Source organism: Saccopteryx leptura, chromosome 3 (assembly GCF_036850995.1).
Source record: "Saccopteryx leptura isolate mSacLep1 chromosome 3, mSacLep1_pri_phased_curated, whole genome shotgun sequence".
NCBI lineage: Eukaryota > Metazoa > Chordata > Mammalia > Chiroptera > Emballonuridae > Saccopteryx > Saccopteryx leptura.
Genome location: NC_089505.1, coordinates 301,052,572 through 301,079,007, shown reverse-complemented (window position 1 = coordinate 301,079,007; position 26,436 = coordinate 301,052,572). Strand labels below are relative to the sequence as shown.

General features: G+C 42.8%; 1 protein-coding gene and 1 pseudogene across 1 annotated transcript in view; both read left to right on the top strand.

Moving 5' to 3' along the window:
- The first annotated feature begins 257 nt into the window (after nucleotides 1–257).
- LOC136398530 (leucine-rich repeat-containing protein 31-like) overlaps nucleotides 258–26,436 on the top strand; it is a 66,717-nt pseudogene continuing 40,538 nt past the window's right edge.
- HNF4G (hepatocyte nuclear factor 4 gamma) overlaps nucleotides 23,895–26,436 on the top strand; it is a 106,587-nt gene continuing 104,045 nt past the window's right edge. Inside the window, exon 1 of the mRNA XM_066378858.1 lies at nucleotides 23,895–24,194. The gene's annotated coding sequence lies outside the window, so the exon portion shown is untranslated. The remainder of the gene's footprint in view (nucleotides 24,195–26,436) is intronic.

The window sequence follows — 26,436 nt, the reverse complement described above, 5'->3', positions numbered from 1 at the left end:
GTCTCCAAGGCTGTCACTCTATCACCCTTCACAATACTAAATTCACTCAATTTTTTTTTCACTTTAACTGCTAAAGATGTTATCAATTATGCTGAGGTCACTGAGAGGGTAATACTACTCTTAGTGATGCTAATGAAAAGGTACAGTGGTGACATGAGTTAATTGCATAGTTACCACACAATTACCACGTTTGGCTCTTTCGATATTAACAGAGACTAGAAGGGAGCTAGTGTTATGTGCACAAAATACGGCCCGATATGTCAGAACAGTGCTTGATAGGACGTGACGTTTTAATGAACAGGTTTATTCACCTAAATAAAGAGGATTCAGGGTAAGTATGCTTTTTCATATTTACTGGGCTAGGGCTGTTAAAAATGGACCTAATCACAATGTTCTTTCATCTTTTTTTAAATTTATATATTACATTTAACGGGCTGACATTGATCAGTAAGAGTACATTGGTTCCAGGTGAACATCTCCATGGCATTTGAACTGTTGATTGTGTTGTGCGCCCGTCACCCAAAGTCAGCTCATTTTCCATCACCACATATTGTTCCCCTTTATTTCCCTCCCCCGGCACCCTTGCCGGTAATGATTTCACTTTCATCTATGTCCATGAGTCTCAGTCTTATATCCTACCTGTGTGTGAAATTTTACAGTTCTTAACTTTTTCTGACTTAACTTGATTCACTTGGTAGAATGTTCTCAAGGTTTCATTCTTTTTTGAAAATGTATTTTTTGATTGTAGGAAGAGAGAGAAAGGAAGAAAGAGAGAGAGTGAAACATCTTGTGGTTGTTCCACTTATTTATGCATTCATTGCTGGATGCTTGTGTGTGCCCTGCAGGGATCGAGCCCACAATGTTGTTGTATCAAAACAATGCTCTAACCAACTGAGCTACTTAGCCAGGGTTTTCTTATAACTTTTTTCCTCTAAATCATTCAGGTTTCAAATACCAGGTTGCTAGAATATTTAAAAAATATATATGTCCAGCTATAAAAATAGCTCTTTTGTTCCTAAACACTAGCTTAAATTTGACTTTGTTTTCTACAAGTGAAGTAGCATATAACACATAAGAACTGCAAAAAGTAGAAATTAATTAAGCTACATGGACTCATATCCTATAACAGAAAGAAATTCATTAAGCAAATTTGTTGGATGAAAGTTTATCTCTTTTACTAGTACTTGATTAGTTCCTTACTTCCACTTAATTTTCAGGATTTTTGTATGTGTTTCATATTAATATTTTCAAAAGTCACTAGAAAAACAAAATCTTTTGTATTTTTTAAATCAACATCATAGTGGTATAATTGATATGTAATAGAATTAATTTATTTGAAGTGTAGAGTTTAACAAAAGTACACCAGTTTGGGGTTTGTTTGTTTTTTAATTTTTCTGAAGTGAGAAGCAGGGAGACAGAAAGACAGACTCCCACATGCACCTGACCAGGATCTATCTGGCAAGCCCACTAGGGAGTGATGCTCTACCCATCTGGGGCGTTGCTCTGTTGCAACTGGGGTCATTCTAGTCCCTGAGACGGAGGTCATGCAGCCATCCCTCAGCACCCGGGCCAACTTTGCTCCAATGGAGCCTTGCCTACAGGAGGGGAAGAGAGGGATAGAAAGGAGAGGGGAGGTGGAGAAGCAGATGGGTGCTTCTTCTGTGTGCCCTGGCCAGAAATCAAACCCAGGACTTACACACACCAGGCCAATGCTCTACTATTGAGCCAATCAGCCAGGGCCAAAAGTACACCAGTTTTAAAGCAAGGTTTCTTTGGTGGCTCTCTGAAGGATGGCTTCAGTTAAAACCAGAAATTGATTGCTTCTATAAAGTCACCCATAGCATCTCTAAACTCAGCTTCTGAGAAACTCAATTCTTAGAACATCCAGTAGAGCCCTACCTTACTGATTATCTACACAGATGTAAAGTGAGCATCAGGGAAAATCAGTCAAGTAATTTCATGCTAAGCAGTTTTTGGTCATACCCAAGTATAACCTATGCTTCTTTGCTGATAATGAGGCACAATAAGTAGAATGATAAGAATCAAAATCATGAATTCTTAGCATTATTTAATCAAAAAATATATATATTAATTATAAGTTACTTGTAGAGAGAAGAGACAATAAATAATAAACTGAATGGCACTTTTACAAATATTTGCTTCTTCCCCTTTCTTAACATTTTATAAGCTATTTAATATTGTATACTAACTCAATTCTTGCTTTAACAAACTAGAGTAGCTCTGTTCTCTAAATGCTAACCAATACAGTTGCTAATGCTTGCTTTTCTACTTGCATGGTCCCAAAGTATTCTGTTTTTCACTGAACATGCATTGACTGCTGACTCAGTACATTGTTTACTTTGTAGAGTACAGATGGGATTATTTCCCCTTCCCATTGATGGGAAAAGCAATTTTCTAATTATTTAGGATCTGGATAGAATACTTACTGTGTAGAAAAGTGACCTTCATTATGCTTGTCCTTAAACTGTTTTATGCTCATAGTTATACAGGCTGCAAAAGAATATTAGAGTTAATACTGGTAGATGTCAGGATTTGTTAGATCAGGTTCTCAAAGGGTGGTCAATGGACCAGCAGTGTTAGCATTAGCTGGGAACTTTCTAGAAATGCAGATTCTTGGGAACCACCCAGACCTACTGAAATCAGAAACTCAAAAGGTGAGCCCTCCCTCCACCCTCAAATCTGTTTTAACAAATCTTCCAGGTAATTCTGATGCACACTTGGCTGGAGAAACTCTGAGCTGAATTATGCTCAGATAATGAACTTCTTATGACTTAAAACACCCCAGGTTAATTTCTTGCCCATGCAAGATACTTTTTGTGTGTTACTTTGCTGCTGTTCAGAGATGTTCTCGTCAGAAGCCAGGCTGAAGGAACACGGCTGCCACCATTTGAGAGGGAAAATGTATCTGAAAGTGAAATGTCTTAGCCTGGAAATAAACATGTTGCTTCCAGAGATTATCTGTACTTCTACCAACCAGGTTGTGTCCTTCTCACCTGCCGGGACTCAGTGAGCTGGGTTTATCTTTTCTCTCGTAATTAAATATATTTAAATTTACTGACTCTACAAGTCTCCTAAATTTTCCTATTTCCTTTTCATGTAAAATCAGCCAAATCACTTTTATAATCATGCTTTTTTTCCCTTGTGTTATTTTTCAAATATAGTCAACAGCAAAAAAAAAAAAAAAAAAAAAAAGGTTTTTCTTTTCTTTGTTTGTTTCTAACATCAACTTTCTGAATGTGTTTTCTGACACTCAGGGGAACTAAATATATAATTTGTCTTCCAAGTTAATATAAACAATGGTTTACCAAATACTTCACTGAAGCATTTTATTGAGGAGTATGTTCCAGTCTGTCTGTGTCATGCCCTGGGGGGTGGTCTCCTGCCAAGAATTGTCTCTCGGATTGTTCCAGTCCTGTGGGGCCCCAAAACACAAGCCCCTCTGGCTACCAGCACCAGGCGCTTTTAGAGGGTGTCTCCTGTGCGGATGGCAGGTGCCCACTGGCTTCAGTGGGGCTGTGGGGGAGCTTGGGGCAGGGCTGCACCTGCCAGCTCTAGCAAGGGAGGTAAGGAGCATAAAGATGTGCCCACCAGCACTTCCTGCCCAGAGAGGGTTCCTGCAGGGCCCTGTTACAGCCTAAAAGACCCAGAAAAAGAAGGAAGGAAACAGAAAAGATCAGAGGGGAAATAAACAAAATAGAGACTAAAAAGACAATAGAAAAGATCAATGAAACTAAGGACTAGGCTTATTTTCTTCTTAAAGATAAACCAATTGACAAACCTTTAGCTAAAGTCACTAAGAAAAATGGGGGAAGAAACAAATAAATAAAATCAGAAATGAAAGAAGACAAGTTATAATTAATACCTAAGAATTTAAAAGATCATAAGAGACTATTATGAAGAATTATATGCCAACAAAATGGACAATCTAGAGAAATGGATATACTTCTGTAAACATATATCCTCCCAAGACTGAATCATGAAGAAATAGATGATCTGAATTCACCAGTTACTAGTAAGGAGATTGAATCAGTAATCAAAAACCTCTTGAAGAACAAAAGTCCAAGATCAAACATTTAAAAAAGATTTAAAATTTATCCTTCTCAAACTGTTCCAAAAAATTGAAGAGGAGAGAATGCTTCAAATTTATTTTAGGATGCCAGCATTACCCTTGTACTAACCAGACCAAGACACTACAGAAACAAAAAGTTACAGGCGAATATTTCTGACAAATATAATGGCAGAAATCCTTAACAACATATTAGCAAACCAAACTCAATAGTACATTAAAAGAATATACACCATGATCAAGTGGGATTTATTCCAGGGATGCAAGGATGGTTTAACACCCACAAATTCATCAACATGATATATCATATTAACATAATGAAAAATAAAAATCATATGATCATGTCAGTGGATGCAGAAAAGGCATTTGACAAGATACAACATCCATTTATGATAAAAATGCTCAATAAAATAAATCAGAAGGAAAGTACCTTCATATAATGGCCATGTATGACAAACCCATAGCTAACATCATACACAATGGTAAAAACAAAAACAAAAACAAAAAACAAAACTTGAACTTTTCCTCTTCTAAGATCAAGAACAAAACAAGCATGCCCACTCTTGCCACTTTTATTCTACATAGAATTGGCAGTCCTAGTGATAGCAATTATTAAGCAAACAGAAGTAAAAGGCATACATATTGAAAAGAAGTAAAACTATCTCTATTTGTGGACAACATGATTTTATACTTGAAAAATTCTAAAAGTTCCACTCAAAGAACTATTAGAAATATGTATGGCCAGGGGCCACCATCATGGCCATTCACATGCAGGTTCTCATTGAATTCGGGCAGACAATAGAGAAATGGCGGAATCAGAGGATGGTGGATCACTCTGTTTATTGGTGTTTCACCAAGACAGGCAAGCCAAGAAAAGCCAAGGGAAAAACAGAAAACATGCTTTTCTCATGGAGGGCAAGGGATCAGGGAGGCCTCTGCAATGCTGATAGCAGGAACCGAGAGAGAGTGAGAGCCCCCAGTCTGCTTCATTTTATAGTGTAGAAAATTAAAGCCTTTATGCCAAATACAAATAAGAAAGTCTCTGATACAAAGCTACTTATCTGAGGCATAAATGGGATTCCTCATAAGAGTGCACCACCTCATATCATGCAACAGTCAAGGGTGTGGGGAAACCCTTAGTTTTGAGAAGACCTTAGTATTAGAAGGGAGGGAAAGGCTTTGTCTTAAAACTAGGCCTTAGGCTATAATGACTTCGTCAGCTTACAGCCTGTTCCCCACACCCAAAGCGAGCAAACATATACATCATATTTACAAACTTATTTGACCAACAAAATAATAAATGAATACATTAAAGTTGCAAGACACAAAATCAATATACAAAAGTCTGTTGCATTTAAATGTACAAACAACAAACTAGCAGAAAAAAAAAATTTTTTAATCCACATTTACAATTGAACCAAAAAGAATCAAATACCTGGGAGTAAATTTAACCAAGGAGGTTAAATACCTGAACACTGAAAACTGTAAGACATTGTTGAAAGGAATTGAAGAAGATACAAATAAGTGGAAAGATAATATATGCTCTCGTGTTGCAAGAATTAATATTGCTAACCTGACCTGTGGTAGCACAGTGGATAAAATAATGTCGACCTGGAAATGCTGAGGTCACTGGTTCAAAACCCTGGGCTTAAAAAAAAAAAAAAAAAAAGAAAGAAACCCTGGGCTTGCCTGGTCAAGACACATATGGGAGTTGATGCTTCCAGCTCCTCCCCCTTCTCTCTCTCTGTCTCTCTCTCCTCTCTCTAAAAATGAATAAATTAAAAAAAATTTGAAAAGAATTAATATTGCTAAAATGTTTACACAACATAAAAAAATTTACAGATTTAACATAATTTCTACCAAGATTGCAATGGCATTTTTTCAGAGAAACAGAATAAAAAATCCTAAAATTTGTATGAAACTACAAAAGAACTGAAATAGCCTGAGCAATCTTGAGAGAGAAGAATAAAATTGGAGGGATCATGTGCCCTGATATCAAACTATATTATAAAGCTGTAGTGGTCAAAACAGTGTGATATTGGCATAAAAACCAACATATAGATCAAGGGAACAGAATAAAGAACCTAGAATTAAAACCATGCATGTATGGTCAAGTAATTTACAATTTTGTAGGCACAGATGGAATACACAACGGGGAGTGGACTGTCTTTTCAATAAATGGTATTGGGAAAACTGGACGGCCACATGTAAAATAATTACTATGTGAAATTAGATTACTATCTTACATAAATTAACTCAAAATAAATTAAAAACTTGAACATAAGACCTTCCATTCTAAAACACCTAGAAGAAAACATAGGTGGTAAGCTTCTTGACATTGATCTTGGCAATAAATGTTTGGCACTGACTCCAAAGACAAGAGCTAGAAAAGGAAAAATAAACAAGTGAGACTATATCAAACTAATGAGCTTCTGCACAGAAAAGAAACCATCAACAAAATAAAAGTGTCACCTGCTGAATAAGAGAAGATATTGCAGTGCTTCCCCTTCTTCACCTGTTTGGTTTAATTACCTGTGCTTTCTCCCTACCCCACCCTTTCCCAGCCGTTGCATTCACCAAAGATTCTCCTCTTAAATGCAAAGTTACTTCTTCATCCAGGAACACAACACCATGCTGAAAAATTCACTTCAGACCATGAAAGAAAAGCCACAGCTTATTTGTAAGAAAAGGGTCACTGGAGTGTTCAGTGTTGAGCACCTGTGTCAGGAACAGAGCAAAACCTCTCACTTCAGAAGTAGAACTGGGATGCAGGATGGATAAATATGAGCAGATCCTGCAGATGTGGGCAGGAAGGCTGTAACAAGCGCTTGGATCTGAATATCTACAGGTTAATAGCTGCAAACGGGAAGGAAGTGGTTGCTTTGCTGCCTTATCCCCAAGACTTGGAAAAACTGGCTATTTCCTGGAGTTAATTTCATGGTTGGAAACCTCCATTCACTCTCCCAGCAAACACATCTTGTCAGCTAGTTAAAAATCCTGAGGCTGGTTAGCTGCAGACTTACTCCTTGTGATATTGCTGGCGCCCTGGGAGAGGCACTTAACACCATGCCAGAACTTGAAGAGCTGACTTTGTCCTGGAATGGTAAAATGGGGGAAACTTGCTTCTGATCCTCTGGAAGTTTCCAGAAGCAAGCAAGATACAAACCTTGAGGTGATGGAATGTGCCTTCACATCCGAAGATGGGATGTTTGTGGGTCAGTTGCTACCTGTGCTCCAAAATCTTCAAATACTTGATCTTTCCATTAACAGAAACATAGGTGAGAGTCTACACAGTATATTGTTCAGAGACTAAAAAGAGTGTCACATTACCAGATGCCGCTTTTAGATACCTGTCAGACACAAGGAAACTAGACTTTTGCAGCAAGAAGTGGGTGGAGGTTTGGAAGACTCACCAGTTCAGCCAGCCCCACTGAAACACCAGGCAGTCCTGGACCTTAACTAGTGCTCAGTAACAGCAGACAAGGTGGGAGCACTGACCCAGGTCATACCTTTATTCAAGTCATCAAGAATTGGATTTATCCTCCAACAATAAGAAGGACAACTCTCCTGAAACTTACAAAGCAGTAACATCATTACTAATCAACAACTGTGCTCTATTTTGGAAAGTGAGACTTACTGGCCTCACTGAATCCGTTCACCACTCAGCTCTGAAAATAGCCTTTCTTAAGTGTGTTAGTGGCAACTGGAAGCTGCTTTTGAAAACACTAAAGCTTCCAATGTCCCTTCAAGTGCTGAGAGCAGCTGGGCTGCTGTTTCCCAGTGACGGAGGATATTGGTTCCCTGGCATTGGTAGTATAGACAGATCCCCTGGCCGAGCTGCAGAAGCTCAACCTGAGCTGCAGTGACAGCATTAATGATGAAGGATGGGTGTTGGTCAAATAAGTTTGTAAATATAATATATATGTGAATGGCCAGGAGCCACCATCATGGGCATTCACATGCAGGTTCTCATTAGATTCAGACAGACGGTAATGAAACAATGGAGCTGTAAAGCGAGTAGCCGTGGCCACCATCACAGCCATCTTGCCCATGCAGGTTCACATTAGATTCAGACAGACGGTAATGAAAAAATGGAGCCAGCAGGCAAGTAGAAACACACACTGGGCTCCAAAACCCACTCATTCAATGCTCACAAAGCTACTGACTTATCCAAGTTTCCTAGAGTCAAAAATTTCTAGCTTACCAGCCTTATTCACCTCTGTTCCCCATCTCTTTCTCTCTGCACAAACTCTGCACAAACTGGCTTCTTCTTCAACACTCCACCATCTTGGCTGCTTCTTCTGGCCTCCTCCACGTGGCCTCTCTCTGCTCTCCTCTCTGCTCTTTCCTCTAATGCTAATCTCAGGAACCAAGAGAGCAAGCTCCCGGTCTGCCCCACTTTATAGTGCAGAAATCAAAACCTTTAATCCAATATACAAAATAGGGAAGTCTCTGATACAAACTCCACCCCACATCAAAAAGGGTGGGAAAGGCTTAGTCCTAAAACCAAGCCCCAGGCTACAAGGATCCTGCCTGCCCACAGCCCACCTCAACACACATTAATATAATTACACCCATTCCAAGCATAAGGGCAACTAATATCATCACCTGGGAGATGGTCTTCCATGTAGGCAACACCATCTTTAACAAAGTGAGCATAATATATTTTATCTGCTCAACAATCCACCCCTATGCTCACTTTACTACCCACAATCTATACCACCAGCATCTCTGTGCAAGGAATTAGGCACATTACACAAATTACAACAACATGACAAATTATACAATTTCAACAATTACAAAGGTACATTTCACTAGTCTCTGAGCACTTTGCCAAAAGCACAAAATGTCCTCGGCCTTCTTTCTAGCCATGGGAAAAGCTTCCCAGGGCAGGGGTGTGCTTCCAGCAAAGCCACTCCCCACCCCCATCAGGGTATTTCACATTGTCCAAAATCCGTAAGTCCATCCAGCAAAGGAGCCGGTGCCCACTCCAGTCGTAGTTCAGAAAATTAGTCCATGCACATGGGGCCTTAGCCACCTCCCCATTCCTGCCATCCTGGCAGGTCTTACACTGTCCCAAAGAGGAGTATGTGACAATGGCAGTCAGCATTTCCTTCTCTGCTCCGGAGAGCATGATGGCATTCACCCCTATGTCCCAAAATCGCAGACCTACCAGGGGCATAGCAGGTACTCCTTCCAGCTGGGCTCTCATTTTCTGGAAACTACAGATTGCAACACCAGCCCGATTCTCCTCATCCTCCAAAGAGGAACTGGAAACACCAGCTCCCGCTGCCGGACTCAAGACCTGGGCCTCTGCTGCCTTCTGGTCTACAGGCCTTGCAGCTTCAGCTCCAGCTTCAGCCCCTGCCTCCTACTGCTGTTGGCTCTCCACAATGCCCAGGGCAATTGGCAACTCACGAACCTGTGATTCCTTCTCCAGTTCTCACACCAATTCCAGCCTTTTCTGCTGTTCTATTTGCAAATCATACTGAAGCTTTCAACCTTGGGCAGCTTCTCACACAGAACTCCTGGTTTCCTCTTGAGTAAAAAACACCCAGCCCACAGTCCCTAAAAGGACAGGCATGGGGAGCCAGAATACCCCACCCCTCAAGGGTGGTGGCCCCATACCTATCTATCGAATCCTGCCAACTACGCCAAATGTAAAGCCAGTAGCTGCGGCCACCATCACAGCTACCTGGCACATGCAGGTTCTCATTAGATTCGGACAAACGGTAATGAAACAATGGAGCCAAGGAACTGGTGGGCCATTAGCTTTAATCCTAGCTTGCACCCAGCGGGCAAGAAATACACACAGTGAGAAAACACTTCCCTTTCCATTCAGGGCTCCCAAAGCTACCGACTTATCTGAGTTTCCTAGAATGGAAGGTTTCTACCTCATCAACCTTATTCACCTCTGTTCCCCATCTCCTTCCCTCTGCACAAACTCTGCACTAACTGGCTTCTTCAGCATTCCTCCATCTTGGCTGCCTCTCTTCTCCTTCACATGGCCTTACTCTGCTCTCCTCCCTGCTCTCTCCTGTAATGCTAATCTCAGGAACCAAGAGAGAGAGCAAGCTCCAGGTCTGCCCCACTTTATAGTGCAGAAATCAAAACCTTTAATCCAATATACAAACAAGGAAGTCTCTGATACAAAGTCACTTATCTGAGGCATAATGGGATTCCTCATGAGAGTGCACTACCCCACATCAAAAAGGGTGAAAAAGGCTTAGTCTTAGAACTAAGCCTCAGGCCACAATGTCTCAGCCTGCTTACAGCTTGTCCCCCTGTTGGGCAGATAAAATGTATTATGCTCACTTTGTTAAAGATAACACAAGGAGGCCGTCGCCCAGGTGATATTAATGTGTGTTGGGGTGGGCTAAAGGCAGGCAGAATCCTTGTAGCCTGGGGCTTGGTTTTGGGATTAAGCCTTTCCTACCCTTTTTGATGTGGGGTGGTACAATCCAATCATGCCTCAGAAAGTTACTTTGTATTAGAGACTTCCCTATTTTGTATATTGGATTAAGGGTTTTGAATCTACACTATAAAATAGGGGTAGAACAGGAGCTTGCTCTCTTGTTTCCTGAGATCATCATTAGAGGAGAGAGCAGAAAGGAGAGCAGAAAGAGGCCATGTGGCCAGGAGAAGCAGCCAAGATGGCGGAGTGCTGAGTGAGATGCCAGTTTGTGTAGAGTTTGTATCTGGGATAAGGAAGGAGATGGGGAACTGAAGAGAATAAGGCTGGTGAGCTAGAAACCTTTGATTCTAGGAAACTTGGATAAGTCAGTAGCTTTGTGAGCACTGAATGTGACTGGGTTTTGGAGCCCAGTGTGTATTTTTACTTGCCCGCCGGGTGCAAGCTAGAATTAAAGACTATGGCCCATCAGCTTTTGGCTCCGCTGTTTCTTTGCCGACTGTCCGAATCCAATGCGAACCTGCATGGGCCAGGCTGCTCTGATGGTGGCCCTGACCCTGCCTCCTGGCTTTACACCCCCACACCCAATGCAAACTATAAGCAAGCAAACATATACATCATATTTACAAACTTATTTGACCAACACTGAGCAACGAGTTTCTATGTGGGCAGCACAAAGTGAGCATAACATATTTTATCTGTCAAACAGGAGCCAAGAACTGGTGGGCCATTACCTTTAATCCTAGCTTGCACCCTGTGGGCAAGTAAAAACACACACTGGGCTCTAAAACCCACTCATTCAGTGCTCACAAAGCTACTGACTTATCTGAGTTTTCTAGAATCAAAAGTTTCTAACCTCACCAGTCTCATTCACCTCTGTTCCCCATCTCCTCTCTGCACAAACTGGCTTCTTCTTCAACACTCAGCCATCTTGGCTGCTTCTCCTGGCCTCCTCCATGTGGCCTTACTCTGCTCTCCTCTCTAATACTAATCTCAGGAACTGAGAGTGAGCAAACTCCTGGTCTGCCCCTCATTATAGTGTAGAAACCAAAACTTTAATCCAATATACAAACAAGGAAGTCTCTGATAAAAAGTCACTTATCTGAGGCATAATGGGATTCCTCATGAGAGTGCCCCACCCTACATCAAAAAGGGTGGGAAAGGCTTAGTCCCAAAACCAAGCCCCAGGCTACAAGGATCCTGCCTGCCCACAGCCCGCCCCCAACACACATTAATATAATCACGCCCATTCCAAGCAAGAAGGGCAACTAATATCACCTGGGAGATGGGCTTCCACGTGGGCAGTGCCATCTTTAACAAAGTGAGCATAATATAATTTATCTGGCCAACAATATGTTTGCTCACTTATAGTTTGCATTGGGTGTGGGGGACAGGCTGTAAACTGGCAGGGTCATTATAGCCTAAGGTTTAGTCTTAAAACTAAGCCTTTACCACCCTTTTAATACTAAGATCTTTTCAAAACTAGGCTTTTCCCCACACCCTTGGGGTGGTGCGCTCTCATGAGGAATCCAATTATGCCTCAGATAAATGACTTTGTATCAGAAACTTCCTTGTTTGTATATTGGATTAAAGGTTTTGATTTCTGCATTATAAAATGGGGCAGAGGAGCCCATGCTGGAGGAGAGCAGAGAAAGGCCACGTGGAGGAGAGGAGAAGCAGCCAAGATGGGGGAGTGCAGAAGGAGAAGCCAGTTTGTGCAGAGAGAAGGAGATGGGGAACAGAGGTGAATAAGGCTGGTGAGGTAGAAACCTTTGATTCTAGGAAACTAGAATAAGTCAGTAGCTTTGGGAGCCCTGAATGGAAAGGAAAGTGTTTTCCCAGTGTGTGTATTTCTTGCCCGCTGGGTGCAAGCTAGGATTAAAGCTAATGGCCCACCAGTTCTTGGCTCCGTTGTTCCATTACTGTCTGTTCGAATCAAATGCGAACCTGCACAGTTCAGGCGGTTGTGACGGTGGCCGTGGTTACTGGCCATACAATGGGTCATCTTCATCATGTGTGGCTCCTCAAAGAGTTAACTGTGCTGGATCATGAGCTTTACAGAATTGTGGACATGGTGTAGACACTTGTTATATGCCATGACCAGACTTCCCAAGGTCACTGAGACAGGAGTGAAATGTGGATCCTTAGAGCTTCATAGGAGGGAAAAGTAGAATGCTCTGACCTGGACTACAGAAGCAGTGTTTACTTTGAACATGGTGGGTTTCCGTAAGCTGTGTTACCAAGCCCTAACTGTGAGATCAGTTGGCAATGGGGTAGGTCACATGAGGAACCAGGTCCAGGGACTTTGGCCAAAACCGCCCACATCCATGACGGTCAAAAGAAACAGCACAGGAGCATTTTGAGAAATCTGTCAGCCAATGAAATTTTGCCACGTCATATCAACCCACCACCACCTTACTGATGCTAAAATCACCCCATTCCATGGGAGAAACTGTGCGACTTCCCTGGCCCCTGTCTTGTGGACCAGTGAACCTGGCCCGGGATGCGCTCTAAATAAAGCTTTTGTTCATCCACACTTAGTGGCTACGTTTTTCTTTCTTCCAAGGCAGAAAATACCCTTACATTAACTAACCTATAAACCATTCTCCAAGGGAGAAATAGAACATGAATGAATCCCAGTGTAGTCAAAGGGATGTATGCTGCAAGATCTTTGTAAATATACATATATAATACACAGGTGACATTTTTGGATGAATTTTTATTTGTTTTGGACATATAATTAGTCCTTTTACTGTTCAGAAGGCCTGCCACAATATTTAAGTTCTGGTAATGCATCTGCTTTTTCCTTGGCATGGGATTTTCTGTCTCTTCTTTTCCGACATTCTAAATGTTCCAAATATAGGGTGTATGTAAGAGAGAGAGAGAGAGAGAGAGAGAGAGAGATACTTTCATATGAAGGCACTAGCTGTGTAATAGTTTCATGTTACCTTTAGTATATGTTATATATATTATATATATATGTATGTGTATATAACATATTTTCATCAGAAAGTACACCCTTTAGTGGTTTATTATTTTATGTTCTGGTGCCTTTTATCTCAGGTATAAACCATGAACGCTAATAATGGTCACTGACATATAAATCTTAGTAAAAATGTCAAAATTTCATAACCCACTATCAAACACACATCTTGTTAGAGTAAAATCTTTTATTGTTAAAATAAATTAACATAGTTTTGAAAATAGAGGTAGCAGAGAGGGAAGAGCTGACTGATTCTGTTGGCATAGGCTTGGGGGGAAAGCTACCAGGAAAGACTCATTAAGACATGTAAGTAAATCTTGTTTTTGGAAGCTACCTTGGTTGTTGCTGGGGAACACGGATTTGTAACCTGGGATTCATGAATGCCTTTAAGTTCGTAGGTGGCATTCTAGGTGTGCAAAGTCACTCTGACATTACATATACAGTTCTGTGTGTTGTGCAAATGCTTACTTCTTCTGTGAGCGAAAGACTGTGTCCTAGTCAGCTAGGGCTGCTATAACAAAATCCACAGACTGTGTGGCTTAAAGAACAGGATATTATTTTTTCACAGTTCTGGAGGTTAGATGTCTATGATCAAGGTCTTGACAAACTGTTTCTGGTGAGAGCTCCCTTCCTTGCCTGTTAGATAGCTGCCTTCTTGCTGTATCCTCACATGGCATTTTCTTAGTGAGTGCACATGGAGAGAGAGGAAAAAAAAATCCTTTTGTGCCTCTTCTCATAAGGACACTAATCCTATTGGATCAGAGATCCACCCTCATGACCTCTTTTACTCTTAGTTACATCCCTAGAGGTTCCATCTCCAAGTGTAGCCATGCGGGGGGTTAGGGATTCAACATATAAATTTGGAGGGGACACAGTCCATAACAGACCACAATTTCTATGAGATTGTCAAAGTGACCCAAATCCAAGAAAGTTTAACAATCATCATTGTGAAAGTTAATTAAGAACTGGAACCAGGGAGCTAGAAAGTTAAGGGAATGTATGGAGTGTACAAAGTTTTTTAAAAAGTGTTATTAAATAAGACACTGACAGGTTAAATGGGGTTAAAATATAAGAGGTGAGGGTGTCACTACTATTGCCAACCCAATACCTATTCTCTTGTACTTTCTTACTCTAGTAAATTGGAAAAACATGGCCATAAGTACTTCCAATCCCTGTAAGCATTGTAACTGTTCCATCCTCCCATCAGGAAGTATAATTTCTCTCTGCCCCCTCCCCTCCTTTGAATCTTGGCTTGGCCATGTGAATTTTGACTGTGATGGAACATTAACAAACATATAAACAAATACTTAAAAATTGTTAACGCATTGGGACTTGCCTTCTCTTACATCCGGGGATCCTGAAACCACCGTGAGAAGAACTTCTCATCTCCCGAAGGGTAAGAAGCCACATGGTGAGAGCCAGATGCCTAGCCATCTCAGCTGAGTTCCTAGATATGAACAGGTAACCCCAACAGATCATCCAGCCTCAGCCGACCCTTCTCAGAACTGCCTACCTGCAAGAAACCATGAGACATAATGATTGTTGTTCTACACTACAAAGTTCTGAGGCAGCTCGTTATATAGTGCAATCCAATTTATGAATACATACTTATTAACAAAATCCCAACTATATGTTGCTTGGCCATCTGGCTACCAAAGATACCTTCTTGGAGTGTGTAGATGGAAACGATATCTTGGTGATCCAGTTCTGGCCAACGAGGCATAAGCACGAGTAGTTGGTAGATGTTAGGAAGTGAAGCAGTCTGGGAGGCCGCTCCGATTGTTGGCACAATCCTTTGGCCCTTTGCTCTTCCTTCTCCCCCCTGCCTGGAATGCAGATAAAATGAAGGGAGCACACTGTAAACCAAGAGGACGGAGATCCCACACTGGGGATGGAGGGACAGGAAGAGAGAAAGAGTTTGAGCCCAGATTGCATTGTTTAGCTGCCATGCCAGCTGAGAACTACTTACCTGCAGATTTTTGTTTATGATAGAGAAAAATAAAGTGTTTACTTGAATCCATGGGACAAAGTGAACTGAGATACTAGCTCAGGCTAACAGAAATTGGGAACTGCTAATGGTGCCTGTGTTGCTGGCTTAGGCAACTGGGTGAATGATGGTGCCATTAATCCAGAAAGAAGGGGAAGTTTGGGAGGAAGGTAACCTAGGATACTTGGAAATGCCGAGTTTAAAGTGCACATGAAAAGAGACAATGTTTAGAAGGCGGCTGGCCCTCCAAAGCTCCTATAGTTTCATTACTTAGGAGAAAGTTCTGGGTTTGAATATGATTTAAGGAAGCAACAGCCTAAGTTGTGATAGGAAAAATTGTTAGAATGCCTGAAATCACCCAGGCAGACTGTTTGCAGGCATCCCCAAACTACAGCCCGCGGGCTGCATGCAGCCCCCTGAGGCCATTTATCCGGCCCCCCGCCACACTTCTGGAAGGGGCACCTCTTTTATTGGTGGTCAGTGAGAGGAGCACTGTATGTGGCGGCCCTCCAACAGTCTGAGGGACAGTGAACTGGCTCCCTGTGTAAAAAGTTTGGGGACCCCTGGAGGGAGGAGAAAAAAGTCTAAGAGAAAAATCTTAGTAAATATTTATTGTTCTAGAACAGGGGTAGTCAACCTTTTTATACCTACCGCCCACTTTTGTATCTCTTTAGTAGTAAAATTTCCTAACCGCCCACCAGTTCCACAGTAATGGTGATTTATAAAGTAGGGAAGTAACTTTACTTTATAAAATTTATAAAGCAGAGTTACAGCAAGTTAAAGCATATAATAATTATTTACCAAGTACTTTATGTCGGATTTTCGCTAAGTTTGGCAGAATAAATCTTTATAAAACAACTTACTATAGTTACATTTATCTTTTTATTTATACTTTGGTTGCTCCGCTACTGCCCACCATGAAAGCTGGAATGCCCACTAGTGGGTGGTAGGAACCAGGTTGACTACCACTCTTCTAGAAGGTTGCTGCAAAGGACTTCAGATGAAGTGATGTTGAAGATGGTTAGACATAGACTCTGGTGAACTTGATAAAATGACTGGACATATACTGGTTGGATTAGCAAGCAGGAGGCCACTGGCCTTTCCAAAGAGCAGAGTCTGCAGAGTGGAGTCAAGGAAAGCCTGGTTTCAGTGTGTGAGGGCGGAGCAGTGAATAGAAGGGGTTGCTAAAAAAAAATAGTATCACCCTGGCTAGTGATTTTTGGTTACAAAGGACATAAATGAATGAATTAATGAACAAACAAATAAATGGGTGAATAAATAAAAATAAGGTAATACTAAAAGAAGATGGAGTAGAGAGAGATAATTCTGTTTCTTTGAAAACAAATTTTTCTCTTTCTTTTTTAGTTTATTGGTAGGACTTGAACCTGCTCATAGCCTACAGCAAAGGGGCCATTGGAGAGGGAGAGTTTGAAGATACAAGAAAAAGAAATAATTGATAGAACAAGGCCAGGCCTAAGCAGGAAGGGTAGGATCAAGAACACAGGTGGAGGGATTAACCTTAAATGGGAGTTGAATCTCCTCTTCCTGTGAGAGCAGCAGTATTTCTTCCTGAGAGGGAGGTGCACTTAGATCTGCACGGATACACCAGGGAGATACAAAGGGCCTGGCTCTGTAGTCCAGAGCTTTTCTCTGACGTCTGATCTTGATTGCAGGTATGTGCGAGATCAGGAAGACGGGACGAGAGGCATCACTTGTGAGGAATAAACCATGGCAGGAATCCTGAACCAGCTGCTGTCAGCTTTTGAAAGCATTCACTGCTCTTAAATTCATATGTACATAATACAGTGCTACTTAATAATTAATATTTCAAGTGTTATGGATTCAAAACAAAACAAAACACATATTATCTTGGGTCAAAGACCGATCATTTCCCTATAGTTTCTAAAATTATCAAGATATTTCTAACAGGGAAAGCTGGTACTCATGTTATAGCAGTATGGAGAAAATTTGAATATGCTTAATTATGATGATTTCAGATTCTGGACTCTTACACCAGCTCATATTTTTAAAGTAGCTATCTTGAAAACAGGAGAATACTTTGCATAATTAGAGAAGAGAAAACTACATTCAGAATGTATATACGTTTTGTATAGGGACAGTTCAATTCAGGGATAAAAGTTTGAGAGTATGTTAGAGTGCTTTTCAAGGACTGACTTAGCATTGGTAACTCCATAACTTGAAATTAAAGTAAAAATGGGCATAGACTCTAGGACAAATCTCTGTTAAAGGTTTACATGATATCTGTCCAAAACTGCACTGAACAGATAAGGTCAATGAATGTCATTTACTTATGATCATATACTTTTCTTGGTACTTGATTTTTTACAGTGAGTGGTAATTACTGATTTTTATTCTTTTCATATGGATGTCTGATGTTTTCCAGACCAAATTCAAATATTAGAACAAATGTTTCTTGTGGATGTATCCCATATTTGTTTTAGCCCATGATGATGGCCTCTTTTTCCCTCTTTGCCCTTACTAGCTTCATAATTTTGATCGTCGGCTTCCTCACTTATAAAGTGGTATTTTTTTTATTAAAGATTTTATTTATTCATTATAGGGGGGGGGAGGAGCAGGAAGCATCAACTCCCATATGTGCCTTGACCAGGCAAGCCCAGGGTTTTGAACCAGCAACCTCAGCGTTTCCAGGTTGACGCTTTATCCACTGCGCCACCACAGGTCAGGCCTAAAGTGGTATTAATAATACAAATCTTTTAGGGATGTTGTAATTACTCAATATGTTAACTGATTAAAAGCCCATGAAACAGTGTCTGGTGCATTGTAATCACTTCCTCCCAAAAAGTCAGATATCATTAAAATATGGTCATGACCTTTTAATGACTGTTTCATTCAGCAAACCTTGTATATATGCTGACTATTTTATAATGTAAACCTCAAGGGAATACAGTTTATGTTGCCATAACCAAATAGATTTTAACCTACTTCTGTTTTGATAATTGATGAAGTCAGTTTTTGAAGGAATATTATATTTATAATATTTGTAACAAGGCATCAGAAACAAGTGTATAATCAACTCCATTTTTCTCTTTCTTTCTTTCTTTCCTTCTCCTTCTTTCCTTCCTTCCTTCCATTCTTTCTTTTGTTCTTTCTTTTATTCATTCTTTCTTCTCTCTCTTTCTCTCTGTCTTGCAAAGTGGATTAGCTTTTGTGGATACTTTAAGAGTCCAATAAAGAAGGGGATACTTAATAGCTTCCTTTTGAATTTTTAAAATATGAATATTGACTGGATCTAAAAAGGATAGTAATCCCTGAAAAAAACAAACACCATAAAATTTATGTGAAGAAGATACGCAGAAGATAAATGAGTATGATAATATACTGATTATCTCAGCAAAGCTCAATAACCTTAATTATTACTAAAAACAAAGGGAATTGGGGTGCAATTGAATGATTATGTTATGAAATTCCTGAAACGATTGTTTATTTTATTTCCTTTAGCTTTAAAGATAGTTTTTTTTTTTTCATCTCTTAGACTTGTCCTGATTTATAAATATGAAAACAGCTAGAGATGGAGTCTTTCCAGGATGTCCAAAACCAGCATTTTCTCTTACGACCACTAGATGGCAGGTGTAGGATTCTGAATACCTTTCGAAGCTACGCGTCAGCTGTTCTTATTTGCAGCACTAGATGAGAAAACCGATTTGGTTCAAAGTAAGAAATTTTGGAAATGAGTCTCTTTCTCTTTCTCACCCCTCAATCTCCTACACATAGCCTTAAAAGGAACTGGTAAAACTGGTAAAGAAGTATAGGGTTTCTAATAAGGCTTTTCGGTTCTGTCTACAATTACAGAATAAAACAACAGCCCTCTTGCGTATTTATTTTCCTTATTGAGAAATTGTAAAACTAAAATCTAGCAACAAATCTGTACTTATCTAGCCAAGTGTTTTTATATAAAACATTCAGTTTTTTCCCCCTGTGGGCCCACTAACTCTAACATGGTATGCTGTCCCTGTATAATCTCAATACTTTTATTTTCTCACAGTGGGAAGGTGCTGCAGTGTTATGTAAGGGGCAGTTAGAGATTACACTATAACCTAGAAATCGATTTCCTATTTTTTTCCCCTTTATGACAGGCAATAGTAGAGAAGTAGGAAAATTTAAAACAAAAGGAAATTTTTTTTTTTTGCTTCACAGTTTTGATTAGTATTTTTTTTTTTTCCTCCTGGTTTGAAATGACGTTGAAATAACCAAATTTTCTGGTTTGGACACGTGTGCCTCCCCCTTGAGGGGCCAAAGCCCTGGAAGTGTAAAGGGTCAATCTTTGTTACTGAGGGGTTCATTGCAGAGAAGGGCGTGTTCTGCAAAGACAAACAGGTCCCACTGATAGTTGCCAAGGGCACCGAATACATCTTTGCATTACACCTTGAACTAGCATGCTCGTATCGCCTCTTTTTTTATTGCATACACCATAAATGACTGTAAAAGTTTGCAAATCTTGCAGAGACCTTGGCAATCAATACTTCAGCAGGAAATCTACAAAGAGAGGGGGTTGGGGAAAAGAGAGCCAGCCCAGCAGCTTGCTTTTTTGGCACAGGAACCTCACGTTGACATTGAGAATTATTGAATGTTCGATTTTCACAGTCTCAGCCAGATGCATAACATATGCAAAGCAGTTTCAATTTAGACGCTCAATATGAAGTCTTGGCTTTACATTTATATTATGAGATTATGTAGTCTGGGGACATTCCTGTGGCCTTATTCATATGGGCTTACTCAGGGTGCTCCTGATCTGACTTGAGCATAAAATACTCATGTTTGCTGGTGTCAGTGTGTGGCTAAGCAGGGTGCCCCGTCCTGGAGGCCGTGTGCCTGCGGCTTCTCACAAGTGTTTAAGGGCCGGACTCCCTGGAGAGGCCAGGCAACGGTCTGGACTTTGCTTTTTGGGGGATGTCCCGGTGTGGGTGCTGGAGGGACACTAGTCAGTCCACCCTCCGTATTCAGTCTGTCTGTTCTACTGATTTTACCATGTAAAATTCGGTGTATTAAAGAGGGATGTCCCGTGACAAGTTCTATATATCAAATAGCGGACGGGGTACCGAGGATGGGGGCCAGACCTCGCCGGAGGCCCTGCGCGGGGTCGCACGGTCGGAGAAGGTGCAGCGACCCGGTGCCCCCTCTCCCAGGGCCGGAGCCTGCTCCATAGTCTGGCAGTCTGTGTCCCCGCTTTGGGGTGGGCTAAGGATCCAAAGGACTGCTACATCTGAAAGAGACGGGGGCGTCGCGGGAGAGAAAGGCCCCTGACCCGGGGTCTGGGTGGCTTCTGGCTGTTGTCGCCCCCGCCCCCGCCCTACCCTGCCTTTCCGCCAGCCCAGTCCCCGCGGCTGCAATCCCGGGCCTTCCTTTCTGAGGCTTAAAACATTCAGTGGCCTCCAGGGAGTTGCTGAAATTCTGGCGGAGGCTGCTTTACCCTCGGCTCTGCCCCCAGGGCCACACACAGGACCAGCGGTGGAGTTGAGGACGCACTTAGTGCGTCTCCAGACTCTTCATTCCACCTGCGTGGCCGAGGCCGCTTCCTGCCTGAGGTCATTTACAAGCGAGTGGCTCGGAAGGGGTCACTGGGCTTTACCCAAATACAGAAAGTACCGGCAGGTGGAGAACTGTATGAGTCTCTTCCCGTTCCCCCTGCATCTTCTCCTGCGTGTAAAGGTGCGTGAGGGTGGGCGGCAGTCCCCAGGAATTGTGCCGGGACCCAGCGGTGGCTGGACCCCCTGGGTGCGACCGCGACGCCGAGGGTCTCGGGCTTAACCGGGTCGGCAGAGGTGGCGCGTCGCAGCAGGAGGAGGGCACTGCCCGCTCGCGTCTTGGGACGGTTTTATGTACAGGGCGACCTGGGAATTAGGATCTTTGGGCGCTAGTATCTGGAAGACCTTTTCCCTCCCGGGGGAGTTTGGGGCGCTTCCCTACCCGAGAGCTCTGCCTGGAGCCCCTGCTTTTAATGAGTGGTATCAGAACCCCTGGTGGGAAAACCCAGAGCCCTCATCTAGACGATGTGGTGGCGCTAAGACGGAGAAAATACGGTGTCAAAAAAGATAAAGGCGCAGAAAAATCTAGGCTAAATAAGACATTTAACAGGAAAGTGAAGTAGAGCGTTTTTTGACGCCGAATTTTGTTTAGGTTAAAAGATCAGATGTGACAATAGGCTTATAATTTTTTCCTAAGCATTGACCATTGAAACAAAACTTCACACCTGAGAACCTTTTCCTAAAAAAAAAAAAAAAAAAAAAAAATTATCCTTATCTGTTTCTTTCTGGTAGTGCTCCGACCCCCACTCCACCCCCCCCCCCCCCAGGCATCAGCGACAACTCTCCATAGAGCACATTTTTCATTTTCAGCATCATAAACCCATGCCATGAAGAATCATCATAAACTAGTTTCAGGAAGAATATGTGATGTTCTAAAGCTTGGTCAATTGGCATTGCTTGATTCAGTAAGAACTGCCTAGCGGGGAGCCCAGCCATTTCCTCGTAATGTCGCTTATTTGTTTATTTATCCGGTCATCTGAAACCACTCCCTTTGGACTGAGGACGCGGGAGGATTGGCACTGTTCCATAAACTCTTAGAGAGTTTTCTAAATTAGACAAAGGCAGTGCTTCCCGCAGATAATAAGGAGGGATATACTTCTTTGAAAGTACTGCTGTCATTAATTAGTGAAGTCCTTATGGTGATAAAATTCTCTGGCAAAACTTCCACATATGGTGTCAAAATAATTTTGAACACAGAACATGTGATGATCATTTACTTGTAGATCAGCGAATCCACCACACATCGATATTGAGTTTGATTGCCAAACCCACAGACAGCGCGAATTCACACACTGAACCAAACTCTTGAACTAAAATATGGCTTCTCTGGTGGAAACGACAAATGTCCGGTGGCATTAAAGCTTCCGTGAATGGGGGACAGAGAATTTCTGTCTTCAGACTTTCAGCGTTTTGTGGAACTTAGACACTTAACATTTTGGCATACAATAAGACAGCCTTCACTATCCCCATCTCCGGAAATATTTTTAAAGAGACTGTCCACAGGTGATCTATACACAACACACCTGTGAAAGATTTGCATAATAAACATGACCCGTTAATTGTTACTTTCTCCCCTCAGCTTCCTCTGGACGGTTTCCAACGGGGACGGAGGCCGCTTTGAGTGACATGGTTTGCAGAGCACGTGGGCAACGGGGACTCAAAGACTGTGTTTTGTTCAAGAAAATCGATTTAAAGAAAATGGTATATGATTTCTCCCTTTTGTTTTGATTTCTAAAACAACCTACTACTTACTTTTTTTTTTTTTTTTTTTTTAAAGCCTTTCAGCAAGAGATTCAGAACGAGGAAACAAAGTTTAGTAAACTCAATCTAAAAGGAAAAGCGGGGGAAAAAAAATACCTAGCCCTTTGATGTCCTTGGCGTTGTCATTACAGTCTTAGAATAACCGCCAACCCCCTGGTCGGAAAAGAAAAACCTCACGGATTAAGTAACTATTTATCTCATGAGGATAATTACTTGTTTGACCTTAAGTCATTCATTCCTGAAACCACGAAGTTAAATTTTTGAGATGTTTTTAAGCGCCACAGCTTCTGGCTGTATTGCTTGGTTAACAAAAGCCTGAGCCTGGTGGCCAGCGCATCTCGAAGAGTCTGAGCATCATTTCTGGAAGGGGAAAGAGCTCGGGCAGGTGCCTCCGGTAGGGGAGGGAGGGAGGAAGCTTCTCGGCCGTGCATATTTAAAGAGGTGCTTAATGACCGCAGCCACAGGTGGCTGCGTTGGCCGGGGAAGTCCAACTCCTCGTCCTCTTCTTCCGGAACTCGGGCCGGGCCGGGTGGTCCCAAGCGTCAGGGCAGAGGTGAACCCCAGCGGCTCAGGTGCAGCTTAATGAAACCTTGACGGCCTCCCCTGCTGTGGCCGCAGAGCTGTCCCTAGGAACCTGTTTAATTCCCTCTCATAACACTTCCGGCTCTTTCCTAAATCTCATTGGCTCGGAATTTTTCGTGCTTTCTGGGGTCTGCAGGCTTCCCCGGGCCGGCACGCGCTGCCCCAGGGTTGACACCGAAACCGGGCGGGGGAGGGGACGGGGCCGGCGCTCCGGGGGCCGCTCTGGGCCTCGGATCGCGGGCGGCACCTGCCGGGGCTCTCCGCGTGCGGAAGCGGTAACTTCCGCCCCCAATGGTCGAGCCGCCGCGCGCCTCGTCCCGGCCGTGGACACTGGGCACGTGGCGCGTGGCACCTGTGGCCCGAGCGCCGCGCGGTGGCGGAGGCCTGGGCTGGGGCTTGCCTGCCCGCCCGCCGGCCGCCGGGCCCTGGGAACAGTTCTCACCAAGCCTCCTGGTTACTGTTTAACGTCCCCACCCACGTTTCAGTTTGTTCAGTAAATCGATCGGACTGTGAGAGTCAGGCCGCTGTCTTGTCGCCATCGAGCAAAGCTAATATCCTCCCAGCATATGGCCTCAGGTCTCCGCTAGAGATCGGGAGCCACAAACACACAAACAACAACAATCGCCGCGTCGCGCGCCCTCTCCTCCTCCCCCAGCCCCTCCCCGCCCCCGCTTCGGCGCCTGCGGCCAACTTCCCGGGCTGGGAGTAGCGCGGCCCCGGACGCGGCTGCGGGGTGGGTGGGGGACCTGTGGCGGGAGATGCGGCGGCCGCGGCGCCGCTGACTGCGACGCGGGAGCTCCCCGAGCCGCTCCGCGCAGGTGAGTTCAGCCCGCGCCCGGCTCTGGGCTGAGGCCGCGTCTCCTCCCTCCGCGAGCCCCCGAGCCCCTCGGGCGGCGGGAGGAGGGGCGCAGCCCGGGAGGGGCCGAGCCCGGGGCCCCCTAGGCCAGGCGGGTTGAAAGCAGATACCCCGAGGCCTCCCAGTGCCCACGGAGCGGGGAGAAGAAAAGGCTGGAGGCGTGGCAGCGGGGGGCACGCGCGGGGCGAGTGAAAGAAAAGTTGGATTCGTCTGGGAGAGAGAGAGCTTTAGTGTCTGTCACGGGGCCATGTGGCTGCGAGGTCTCTGGGGGCTTCAGTGGAGTTCTTGTGGCCTGGGGCAAGGCTAGGGAGTCTGGATTCCTGTGGACAGTGGACGTTTGTGGGGAGGGGCTTGGTCTTGGAGCACCACCCCGAGGCTTTGGCTCGGATCTCAGCTTCTGTCGGTTCTCTGGAGATATCTTGGGAGTGAGAACGGTATCTTCCAGAGCCCCTGCTGGGGAGATTATAGGAAAAACTATGTATGTGTGTATATGTATATATTTTACCTACATGTACATAAATACATATGTTTACCTACATATGCATAAATGTATATTTACCTACAGGTTTGGACTTGTGTATATATATTTAACTATTTAAACTGTTTAGCCTCCTTTGGGAAGAAATGTCCTTTGCAAGCTTGTTTAAACAATGTGCTCGTTAAGCAATCATCATTCCATGTCTAACGGGATAAGCTAGCACGTGATAAAACCTTTGCTTTGAGTGTCATAGGCGCTTCGTACCTAATGCCTTGTGCTTCTGAGGTTTGCTCAAAGCCATCAGAGGCCCCTCTCCCGCTGTCCCGCGTGCAGCCTCCAGCCAGCTTTCAGATGCGGGCGGGGACCGCAGCTTCTTGGAAGACCCTGCAAACTAAGCATCTCACTGATAGCAACAGCCCTGCTTTGGTTTTGTTATTTCTTCCCGATTTTCCATTCCTTTCATATGATCCTTAGCTCTCTGCACAAGCATTTCCTCATCAATAAAATGTTCTTCCCCTCCAGCTGTCACCATTTTTCAATAATAATCCCACTGACCCCACCTTTTCACCACACTTCTGTTTTCCTCTTCTGTGCACCGCCATCAGTCTTTATATTGTGTCTTTGAAGTCGGAGGCCATGTGTAGGGTTGGGCTTCTTGCTGGTAGCATTGATTGGGGTGGGGGGGGAGTAGAGGGGAGTGCCCCTTAGGAGTAACTACTCATTTTTTACTTTTCCAAATGGAGTGGAAATTGAGAGCCTTTGATTCTCTTCTCCCATTCCTCCTAACCTCCATTTCTAGGTCTACAAACACGAAATTTTCGCAACATGCTTTATGAAGGTAGTGGAACCCTTTTACTAAAGTGTGTCTGCTCACATCTCCTAAACATTTCATTCTGCAATTCTGATTATAAGATAGCACAAATAGACTTTGGGGGTTGCTAAGGTTTTTCTTAATGCCTGCGTATAAATAATACCTTTATGTTTGAGTTCCCCGTTTTTTGTTTGTTTGTTTTTTAATTCTTGTGGTTTCTATGAATTCTGGAAGTACTACTTGCTCATAAAACAACGTGAAAAGTTTAATAAAATATAAAAGTGAATCCATTCCCAGTTCCTCTCCATGTGTCACCACTATTGCTGGTTGGGTTTGTGTCACTTTATTTGTTTAACCACAGAAATTTTTCTTTTCTTTTACAAAAGTGAGCAATGCTTCATATCAGACTAGTGTTCTGAAATTTATTTGTCTTTAATAGTTTTCAAATATTTATCTCAATATATGAAGAATCTTTTTTTAGTGTATCTACTCAATGTAGCCAGCCTATCTTTCCAGAATACTCATTTGGATTTTCCAGTTTCTTACTATTACAAACAGTGATGCCCTGGATATGTGTGTCCATTATCTTTGCAAGGGATCTGCAGAATATTTATTCTGAGAGGATTGCTGGCTCCAAGGGAGATTCAATTTAAATTTGATAAATATTGAAACGAGCCTTACTCAGTACGCACCGCACCGTGTATTGGCCACGCTCTCGCCAACACTGGATAGTAATGATGTAAGATGTTGCCCATCTGATTGTTGAAGAATTGACTTCTTATTCTTGTAGTGTAATTATTAGGAATTATGTAAACCAATCCCGAACATCTGATTTGAACAATGAGAATTTTGCCTTAAAAATATAAAGTATAGGGAGAATGAACTGTATTTCAAAATGCCATCTTATTTTTGAGC